This window comes from Mauremys reevesii, linkage group 3, assembly GCF_016161935.1.
Source record: "Mauremys reevesii isolate NIE-2019 linkage group 3, ASM1616193v1, whole genome shotgun sequence".
NCBI classification, from domain to species: Eukaryota; Metazoa; Chordata; order Testudines; family Geoemydidae; genus Mauremys; species Mauremys reevesii.
This window is the reverse complement of record NC_052625.1, coordinates 177,312,171-177,322,906: the sequence shown is the minus strand read 5'-3', so window position 1 is coordinate 177,322,906 and position 10,736 is coordinate 177,312,171. Positions and strand designations below refer to the sequence as shown.

General features: G+C 43.6%; 2 long non-coding RNA genes across 2 annotated transcripts in view; both read left to right on the top strand.

Annotated features, from left to right (window-relative positions):
• The first annotated feature begins 319 nt into the window (after nt 1-319).
• On the top strand, nt 320-1,311 carry LOC120401958. The gene is made up of 3 exons (XR_005596872.1): nt 320-482; nt 697-923; nt 1,235-1,311. It is a non-coding gene; the product is annotated as an uncharacterized LOC120401958 (long non-coding RNA).
• A 2,470-nt stretch (nt 1,312-3,781) lies between these two features.
• The window catches only part of LOC120401853, a 51,404-nt gene continuing 44,449 nt past the window's right edge, over nt 3,782-10,736 (top strand). Inside the window, exon 1 of the long non-coding RNA XR_005596785.1 lies at nt 3,782-4,754. This is a non-coding gene — a long non-coding RNA (uncharacterized LOC120401853). The remainder of the gene's footprint in view (nt 4,755-10,736) is intronic.

Below are 10,736 nucleotides of genomic sequence, written 5' to 3'. Positions count from 1 at the left end.
GAAGTGGGTAGTTCAGGAGGGGATAGAGTATCATACAGTAGATATCGATTCATGTGTATGGAAGCCCAACCAAGGATACCTGTGTCCAACTGGGGTATTCTTAGGTGCGCACATTTGCTTAAATATCAACGAAGACAAATGCCATTATGAATTGCAGCTTCAACCTGTTTCTCATTCCCAGATAGCAGTCATTAATGATCACTGAGTATGTCTCTGGAGTTCTTGCAAAACATTTATTGTAAATATGTTTTATGCTATAAATAATGACATCCACCCTAACTTGTGGTTATGTTTTGTCTTAACCATAGAGGGAGGCGATGTTAGGTTTCAGTCGGAAAGGATGACATCTAGAGCCACTGGAACTGCATACTATTTGTATGATGATGTCGAACCGGTGAGTCTGGGACTAAACATCTCACTCATCAGCCAATTGATGGAGCACCCAGACCACACCAGGCATGTTGATGAAGTGGTAGAATGAGGTAAGTCAGTTATGCTCACCATTCATCACTCATCAGAACAAATAGAAGCGGTCCTTTAAAGGGTGCAGAGGACAGCGGCTGTAAGTAATTGGTGGAAATCTCTGTTTGCTGACCCCACCAAGGTTTCTGCATCCTGGCACTTATTGGTACATCTTTTTACCATCTTGTTTTCATTGCAATGTGTTATGTTTGTATTGCATTTGTCTCATTACAGGTGGGCTCGCAACAATTTCAGGAAGGTAGACAAGAAATCCAGGTGTGCTATCCTAACTGGGTGTCAGTGAGGTGTGTTGGCATCAGATCCCTGTGTTAAAAAAGGGAATCCTTGCCGACAAGGACGGGGGAGATTTCTGTTTTGGCATTAATACCCTCATGCCATCTTGAAATTCTGGCAACAACAACTAGGAATCTATCTTGGCTGCCCATCTTCCCCCTCCTCAGGTATAGTTGTAGCCCATGGGATTACTTTGCTAGCTATTATATCCTACTAATCTATCCAGCCGTATCAAATAATATGTTTCTCTTTCTGAATTAATCAGTTTTATTCTTATATTTTATCCGTATTAATTCCTATGAATTTAGGATGTGTTGAGGCATATGATATGTGTTTCCTAATAATTATACATAGAATAAATTTTGCTGAAATGCAAGAAGCCTACCAGCCTGTATCCGGTAAGATCCGCTAAACAGCTAAAAGTATAATCAGTTAAGAGTAAGTCAGCATAAAAGCTGGTAACCTTTGGCACGGATAGGAACGGTCCCTGAACTTTGGGGAACCAAAGGGAGGAACTACACACAACACTGAACAGGTTTATCTGGCGTCTGCAACCGGTTGATAACCTCAGAGTACACCACAAACCTGGAAGTCGCCAAGAGAGCCTCGGTTGGCAGTTTTTGGAGTGAGATAATCCTTATTCATATATAGAGAGTAAGTGTCATAATCCACTAACCTATAGGATAAGGGTACCCATACATTTTTTAGGGTATGGTAATAAGATTTGGGTATAGTAGGTTGGGCCTGAATTACACAGTGTCAGGATCCTATAAAATACCTTGCAAAGAAGAGAGCTTTATCTCTTTCTTTTCTTTGTTCCATATTCTATAGACTATCTTTTTATCTACCTATCATTCTATCTTCTATCATGCTATCAGCTCAGCTTGTGCAGTATAGTATAACTACTCAACATTCCTAACTATTGGGGAAGCCAGCACCATCGTGTTATCAGGCATCCAAGGAGTAAGGCTGGTCCTTCATCTCCTATTATTGGGTCCTCAAGGAAGGGTGTGAGTATGTTAAGTTAAGGTACTTATAATAGGAAGGTTACACTAGGAGTTTTGGAATTCTTTTACTGTTTTGCAGTTAAGTTTCATAGCATTTATTATTCTTTTGTTAATCTCAATAAAGTTTTTTATCACTTTGGTATTGTCCTCAGTGTAAGTGTTTTTGTCAAGTACCCTGAGAGTCCTCACCCGATATCGAACTCTCTGAGTTCTTGTACCCTGTAGTCTGAATTGGACAAGAACCTATAAATCTTCTGGTTGGATGCAATCAGTGGCGAGCCATAACAACTAACCCATAACATTCAGGTCAACATAGTTGTCCGTCCCCCCCCAGCCCCCTTTCTACTGAAAAGGCAGGGAACCAAGTAATCATCTGGCATGTAATCTGCTCGGTAACAGCAGGGCATATAAGGGCTAGCACATCAGAAGGACGGAGCTGCCTATCTGAGTGGCAGAGTGCTGGACCACAGCAGTGTGTTCTACTCAGGAGTTTAGGCCAGAGCACCATGCCTTGGGGTCTTGGGAGGGTTTAACACAATTACATGCAAGGGTGAGCTTCTAGCTCCCATCCTCTCACCTGGATCTTACTTGCACCCATGATGCCGCAGGGAAGGAGAAAGAAGAATTACCAGCATCAAGCAGAGTTACCACCTACCTGTTGCCTGAGGTCCACTCCTCACTCTGCTGAGTTACCTGGTCGGTTCCGGATCCAATCTGCATCGTGAGGTTGTGAGGTTCCAGATGCAAGCTGCAAGAAATGGTAGAGACCTTTTAAGTCCTCTGTACCCTTTACCTGGGACCCATCTTGGGAAGGGAGTAAACCCTTTTTGGTCACAGTCAGTATAGTTATAATGTCACCTTTACCTATTTACCTTGCTTACCTGTGTTGGGCGTCCTTTATAGCATACCCCATTTACTTACCTTGTTTGACTGTTGTTGGTCTAATAAACATACTTGCGTTTTACTCCTACGCTCCCTTGTTGGTTTTTATTTCAGGCAATCTTAAACCCCGATGATAGATGCAGGTAGGGAGAGAAATCTCTTGACTGGTCTCCAGCCATCCTAAAACCAGTCAACACTTTGACATTGCTGCCAAGGTAGGTCTCATCTGTTAAACAGGTTCACCATCAAGATCTTCATCTTTTGTAAATTGTCGATGTCCTCCCTTCGATGGTAAATCCCAGAGATCTTGGTGAATTTGTAGAGGGCTGAGGCCTAATGCAAAGGGGCCAGACTTTTTGTCTCTGTGCAGCTCTAGCCATGGCCAGTGAGGTTCTTCGCCACCAATGTAGTGTAACGTTGAATCCTGTGGGGAGTAAATGCTGAGAGAATCACTAGTAATTCCTTCATGAATTTCCTTGCAGGTTTGTCAGGGGATCATGCTGCACAGAACAGCTATTCCCACACCAGGCTCTTTCACTCCAGTTTGCAATCCTGAAACCCCAAGTGTCCAAAGCACGTGGCAGTCACATGGAGAAGCTTCTGCAGAGTTGAAGAATGCTGTTATGATGCACTGTAGAATCAACTCCCAGCAAATTTTTGGCACATTGCAGCAGGTGTATGCAACTTTCATGTCTTCCATACCTACAGGTAGAAGCCAATTAGACCTTTAATTTCTACACTGATTAGCTTGCTACCTGCAAAACTAAAACTTGAGTAAGTACATAATTATCTTTATAGTTGCCAAGGGAATAATGGAGAATATTTTAAGCCTCTCCAAGAGTTAATCTCTGTATCCTACAATTGGTTTTCTCCTTTAGGTTATTGGTTCAAATTCAATTCAGGTTGATAGTGAGTCACAGTTGTTGATGGCCTAGATGAAATGACTTGGTTTGCTCAGTACAGTTCTAGTGGACAGATGCTGATAACACAAAAGCCAGCATAATAAATGGCACTAACTGGTACCCGTCTTGGCAGTCTAAATAGAGGAAATTGCATGAGAATGGAGAATGAACCAACTGCCCCTGCAGGTTTGTTCCTCCAGGTCAGATTTAAGGCATAGTTGGTGGTGAGTAGAAGCTTGCTCTCCAGCTGGTCAAGATATGCCTATTCCTTGTGGATTTCATTCCCTAGGGCTATAAAATCTAAAAATACCGTACTGGAAAAAAACATGAAAATCTCCAATGACATCAACTAACGATCTTTGGGGTTTTTCAAGTAGCCAAGTAAATTGTTGAGCTGCCTCTAAGGTTGATGAGATATAACCTCATTTATATAACTAATAAATTATACAGTGGTTGACAGTCTGAGCCTATGAAAAAGTGTTTTGCTTTAACTACTTAAGAATAGCTACCAGATCTTTGCTATGGTGTAGAATCCTGAACAGCCTTTGGCAGGTCTGGTGCGGGTGCCCCTGTGTGCTACGTGGTGCCAAATTCTTACAACCTTTGGGGATGAAGGAATTCACCCAGGAAACACTCCATGGCACAGATCAGTTCTAACACCTTTATTAGCATGGACTGAAGTCCATTGTAATTGAAGAAAACAGTCAATGGGAGTATGATAGAAATCCAATATGCCTAAAAGGAACTCTTCTTCATCAGTCACAAGCCATCTTGATGCCCCTCCAGCTGGCTCCTAGATTAAGGTATCTCCTTCTCTTTCTGTAGCAGCTAATTCTTGTGTGTGGTAAACCTCATAGGGCCACACACTCAGACTGCTTCTTGGGCCTGTCCCCCCGGTCCTGAGCTCAGGCTCTGTTTGGTTTTGCTGTCCCTGCAGCAGGAGCATGTGCTTTCTCCAGCAGCACATGCAGTCCTTTCTCCAGTTGTGTCCCCCTTCTCCAATTGCAGGACAGCCGAAAGAAGCGGTGGGATTTTTTGCCAGGTCTGCAGATAACAAGGGCTCTACAGTGGTTGGAGAGGCCAACTTCTGTGTGAAGCTCACCTGAGGTCCAGGGAGATGGCCAGCCTTCACAGCATTGCTGCTGATCTGTTGAAGGGGGCGGTGTATGTAGCAGAAGAGAGGAAGATTTAATCAGCTTTTTGGAAGGTACACAAATATATCCTGGCAAGCTTAAAGGCATGTCTGTATCTCCCTCTCATAACATTTAAAATAGTTCTTTTTTACCATTAAACCCCCTTGTCTCTGAATCAGCAGCACATGGGGCCATGTCTACAGAGCTTTTTATAAGCCATTTTGAAACCAAATGTACAGCTTGCATCTTATAGCATCTGGCCACCATGCTACATCCTGCCAGTAACAAATAACTAGTCAGTTATTTAAAAATAAGTTAGTGTATAATGTCTCTAGCTTCTCAGCCCCATCAAGACACCTGTGCTGACACTGAGGTTGTAAATGCACTCCCCACAATAACTTCCAGCATTTAACAGTGTACAGATGTGTGTGAAAAGGAGTTCAGGTCTTTTTAAGTGCTTCAAGATTTGACACAATCTAATACAATTTACTTAGCGCTAGATTGTGTCGACCTTTATGCATACTGAATAGAATCTACCTCTGCAGGTAGTCCCAGTGAAGCATCAGAATCTGGCCCATCAGCTGCAGTTAGGTATGACCCATACAGTGCACTATATCTGGCATTATTTCCTTTCTATCCATTGAGACAGAGTGATTTGACATGTATCCTGATATCCCATGTCTGTCTTTTGGAAGCCCTGTTCACACAGCTTGATTCCATTTGTATTCTTGAGGAGGCCAGTTAGGTGGAAGATGTATCTGTCAAACACATGTGTATTCTGGACAGCAGCCCTTTTACGGGTCACGCCTTGAAACATTACTAATTTGATTTCAAAGTGGTCCATTACAAAATGCCTTTTGTAGTTTTTAGACCTCAAGAGAAGTGCCTCAGTTGGAAATTTTGAAATACTGCATCTGCTGTAGTGACAGACCCTTCCTTGGAACAGACCTGAGAATCAGTCATGTCTTTGTCTAGGAGTTCTGTGCCTCTTCTGGAGGAGTCCCCTGATGTGAGAAGGGAATGGCTGAATGTGTGTAAAAGTTCCAAGGGACAGAAACTTAGTGATCCAGAGCATCCATATGGTGTTCAAAGCTGTCGAGCAACCTTGGGGAAAGGATGGAAATTTAACTCTTGTTTGTCTATCCTGAGTTCTGAAACTGGGATTTTAGATATCAAGAAACTTGATATACACTAGGTCTGTGCAGTCTTTGGCAGAGCATGTTGCAGCATGCTGCTCTCTCTGATACAATCCTGCACACTGTTAATATTAGCTCGGCATTAGGAATCTGTCTTCTTAAGTACTACAGCGATAGGCACATTCAGCTACCACTCTCATGGATGTGGTATGAGAATCCAGACGGACAGCTGGAAATAATCTAGGGCCAAGATTTAAGTGTTAGGTTGGGCACCCAGACACTGAGGTACCCGAGAACTGGAGGCCACTTTTGAAAAATTTGGCCACAGCTTCCACTTTTGTTTGGTCACATTTGCAAAATTAAATGAATCCATTGCCTCAACCCGATGGTTATTTATCTTTGGCCCTCAGTGTTACTTAAAATATGAATAAAAATATCTTCTGCCCCATACATTAGCTCCTGCAACTGCATTTAAGAAATGCTGGTTTCATACATTTGTTATAGCTTTTTTGCAGCCTCAGCTGTATCAGTATATGCAGTTAGGGTTGCAAATGATAAAACCCCATAGTTGCTCATAGACTGAACACTATCTATGCACATTAAAGCCAATAATACCAGCCTAAGTGGCATTCAGTACAAATAGAGTCAGGGAGACTCTAACTCAGTACCACTGTGTGCCAGAACAGAGGTCATTTAATTTCATGTTATGTTGCATAGTTTTGAAGTGACATGTGTTGAATTAGTTTTTCCCACTAAATGAACTATAACAAGTATTGCACTAATTGGCTCTGGTGAAATTCCGGCAAAAGAGAGATGAAATCTTTCCAAAATAATATTCTGCTAGAGAAATAAGTACAACAAAGATTAGTGCCTCTGTCGTCAAGCTTATGTAATTACAAAAATAGGGATTTTGGCCCTTCTAAATGACAGCTTGCAGAAGGCATCGCTGTTTTATATATGAAATGTCCATCTCTGTAGTCTTTAAATGTCTGAAAAAATGGGTTCAAGAGAGCGTGTGATCGCAGTAGCTTATCTTCTAGACCTAAATCCTTGTTTCCTGCTATTCTCAGTGAGGCCATAGGCCGTGCCCGGTTCTCTCCCACCTTAGAGCTCTTGTCTCCTGTCCAAACTCCAGACTTTGGAGCACATCCATGCTGGCTCTGAGATGGGCGCAAGGACAAAGGAGAGACGGCTTGTGTGCGCTCAATACTGGTGCTGTCAGGGGCTGGTTTGGGCCCTTAACTTGTTGCTCTGGCTGCCTATGGGCCCCACATAGCCAGGCAATAACTTGGGCACAGGGACTCTCTGGGAATACATTGACATGCCCTTCCCTGTTCCCCCCCGAACCACTTTGGAATGTCCCTGACAGGGTGAGCACAGAGTAAGCCGACTGCGGTTGGCACAGAAGCTCCTTGTGGTATTTTTTCATGCAGACTTTTATACTGGGAGTAGTCATCTTCCTCTCATGTGCCAAACCATCCCTCTTCCCCCATTTAAACCCCTGCCTGGCCTGGCACTGTTTGCTCCAGAGCTTCAGCCTGATCTTTTCACAGATCCCTTTTATATCTTATGCTGAGAGCTCCTTGTCTTTCTAGATGCTTGTAAAGCATTGTGCAAATCTGCAACCCAACTCTATTCTCTATGAAATAAATGGGAATTTTGCTTTTGACTTCAATGTGGGGAGAGGGGAGTAGGATGGGGCACTATATAAATAACGAATTATTCTGCATGGAGTCAAAATCCTTGGTGAGGCATGACCTGTGTGCTTCTTTACTGTCCTGCATAAGCTTTGCCTGCTAAAAATTAATGATCACTTAGGCCAATTGCAGGCCAAATCTTGTTGTCTCTATTTAGGCAATACTGCCAGTGACATCAACTAGGTAAAACTCCTTTTGAATGGAAAGAGAAAAATCAGAAGAATGTATTTGATCTACAATACTCTTCCTGCTGTTGCCCCTGATAGTCAGACTTTTTGAAGTCCTAGAAAAAGGAGACAATTAGAGTTGGTTTGCAGGCACAAATTGGCTTATCCTGCAGTCACACAGTAAAGATAACCAGAAGTGAGCCTGGTTCATTTCCTTTGGAGTCCAGCTTTTCTGGATGGCTGACTATACTGGATGGCATCACCTGTATTGCATGCCACTCCCACTTAACAACACACATTGCACAAGGATACTTCTGTGCATACAGGTAGTAAATATTTTAACACTTAGCTGATCTATTGCCTGTTTGGGTTGTCGGTCATATAACATTACTTAACCAAGGACATCTAAACCTAAGTAAACACATTTTAAAAAAGGTGGGGGAGGGCAGAAAGAGGCCAGATGTTTGCTAGCTTAAATGACACAATGAAATAGATTGCATTATACAATCTACAGCCCACCATCTCCCACAATGCTGGAGATGTCTGGCTGCTCCCCTCCACTCTGCAGCTCACAGAAGTGGATCATAGGATTGGCTCTACCCACTTTGTTCCTGCTTGCCACTAGATTCTTTGCCTCTGCGGCAGCGGGTCAGCTGGTGGTTACACTGCTCCTGTGCCTTTTATTTCTTCCCTTGTGTTTTTTTTTCTTTTTCTTTCAGGCTGTGCTAAATAGCTTTTTTTTGTTCTAGGCTTCTTTCCTCTGTCCTGGCATGGTCAAAATCACCAGGCTGCTTAAATCTACCCAGCAACTCCTTGCTGGCACCTCTGCCCCCATATAGGCAGAGCAGAGCAGTCAAGACAGCAACAGGTCAAATCCAAGCAGTGCTCCATTTGTGAGGCAGCCTTCCTGGGCTCAGCAGACAGCGTGTTGTGCCCAGCTTTCACCCATCCAGCCAAAACTAACTGTTACGTCTCAGGGCTATGTGGGGTCCCCTCCCCACCAAAGCAGCTGTGATTCCACATGGGGAAAAATGGATTAGCAAGCCCAAAGCAGAGTAGGGACAGGCCCTAATGACAAGAAAGGCTCTAGCCAGCCGGCTCGGGTAGGTCCCAAGGTACCCCCGGGAGACCAAACTAGGGAGACTTGTGGGGCCACAAATCCTGCCATCCCCATGTTAAAGTCAGTCCTAAGTGCACTGGGAAAAGAATCATAGTTTACAGGTTCCCTCTTTTTTGGAGAAAAACTAGACAAGATGGTGGCTGACAAAGCAGCAAAATCTAAGCACTCCCTCCCATCATCACTAAGTGCTCTGAGGAGGGAATACAGGCCTGCCTTCAGACAGAGGTGCTCCTTTCAGCCCTTGTCCTCACAGAGGTACCAGCAAAGGGACAATAGATTCTCCAAAGGAGGTGAGGTTTAGGCAGAAATCCCCTGGGGAGCTGTCTTCCCCCTCCCCACTGCAATCCACTTTATGGCAAAGACCACAGAAGCTTCCACCCAGATAGTGAGCCAGGGATAATTCCCTGAGCTGCAGTGAGACACTATACCTCAAAATAGCACCCTGGAACCCCCACATTCACAGTGTGATATGATTATATGTTTTGTACAATGCATGCATCCCAATATTCATCATTGTCATGCAGTTAGGGATATATTTTGTACAAAGTATGCATTGTGAGGTATCATTCTAAAAGTCTTGATCTACTGGACATTAAGATCTCATTGAATTGTATGTGCTATTGTTGTATGTGAAGTTATGAAGTTTGGCTATGTACGTATTACAGAAACATGTTGTGAGGTTGAAAACACCCACAAGCAGCTTTTCAGGTAGAACAGTAAAAGACCAAACAATGTTAAGGACCAAACAAGCACAAGGATTACCCCAGGAACTGTGTACAATAGAAACCTCTCAGAGACAGCACTACACAATGGGAACTGCTTGGCCCAGGTCATGGCAAAAGAGCTTTCCAGAAAGTGGGAAGAAGATATAAAAGGGGGGAAATGACATCATGTGGGGACCTCACCCTTCCAACAACAACACACCTGGAAATGCCTGAGGAATAAAGACTGAACAGAGGGGAAATGATAGTCCCAGGCTAAGGGATTGCTAGCCTGTGTATGAAAACCTGGGAAACCCAAGCTGCAAAGCCAAGGCAGCTTGTGTTTAAAGAATCTGCCAGCCTGTTTATCACTCAGGGTGAGAATTTGCTAATTCATATCCTATCTAGTATGTTAAGCTCAGTTTGTGGTTTTGTTTATTTACTAGGTAATCCGCTTTGATCTGTTTGCTATCACTTATAATCACCTAAAAACTATCTTTTGTAGTTAATAAAATAAATTTGTTTTAATCCAAACAGTGTGCGTTTGACTAAGTTGTCTGGGGAAAATCTCAGCTTGGTTACCACAAGTGTGCATGGTCCTCGTCACATTGAGGGAGAGGTGGACCAAGTGTTAAACCCATATACTAGCCAGATTTGACCAGGGCAGGACGGTCCTGCTCTGGGGTCCTAGGCTGGGAGGCTGGTGGCTAGAGATCCTGCATATGACTGCAGCTGTGTGTGTTCCTACCTGTGTGAAAGTGCAAGCTTGGAGGGCTTTGCAACTTGTCACAGCAGCACAGTGTCAGAGGGAGCCCAGGCTGGTGGATCAGAGAGCTCACAGATGCTGCAAACAGAACACTATTAAGAGCAGACACCTGACACTCAATGGTGCTGGGCAGAAGACCTTTGTTGATGCCATGTTGGAAAAATCCAAAATGGTTGAAATTCCTGGCTTTCTAGGATCAACACCATGCTCTTGGCACCAGCTGCTGACTCTGGCCCAAAGAGAGGAATACACTTTTAGTGTTGATAGTCTCTTCTATGAAAATAAAATCCTAGTGACTTTGGAGGACAAGTCAGAAATACTACTACTTCCCTCTCAACAAGCAGGCTGTTACTTGAAGCCAGTTTGGGTCCTGATGGAGAAAAGGACCTTGTGAGAGATTGCCCAGTCTCCATGGAAACTGAAGCAGAGGCTCCAATTTCAGCTCTACCAGCTCTGAAAATCAAGGTCT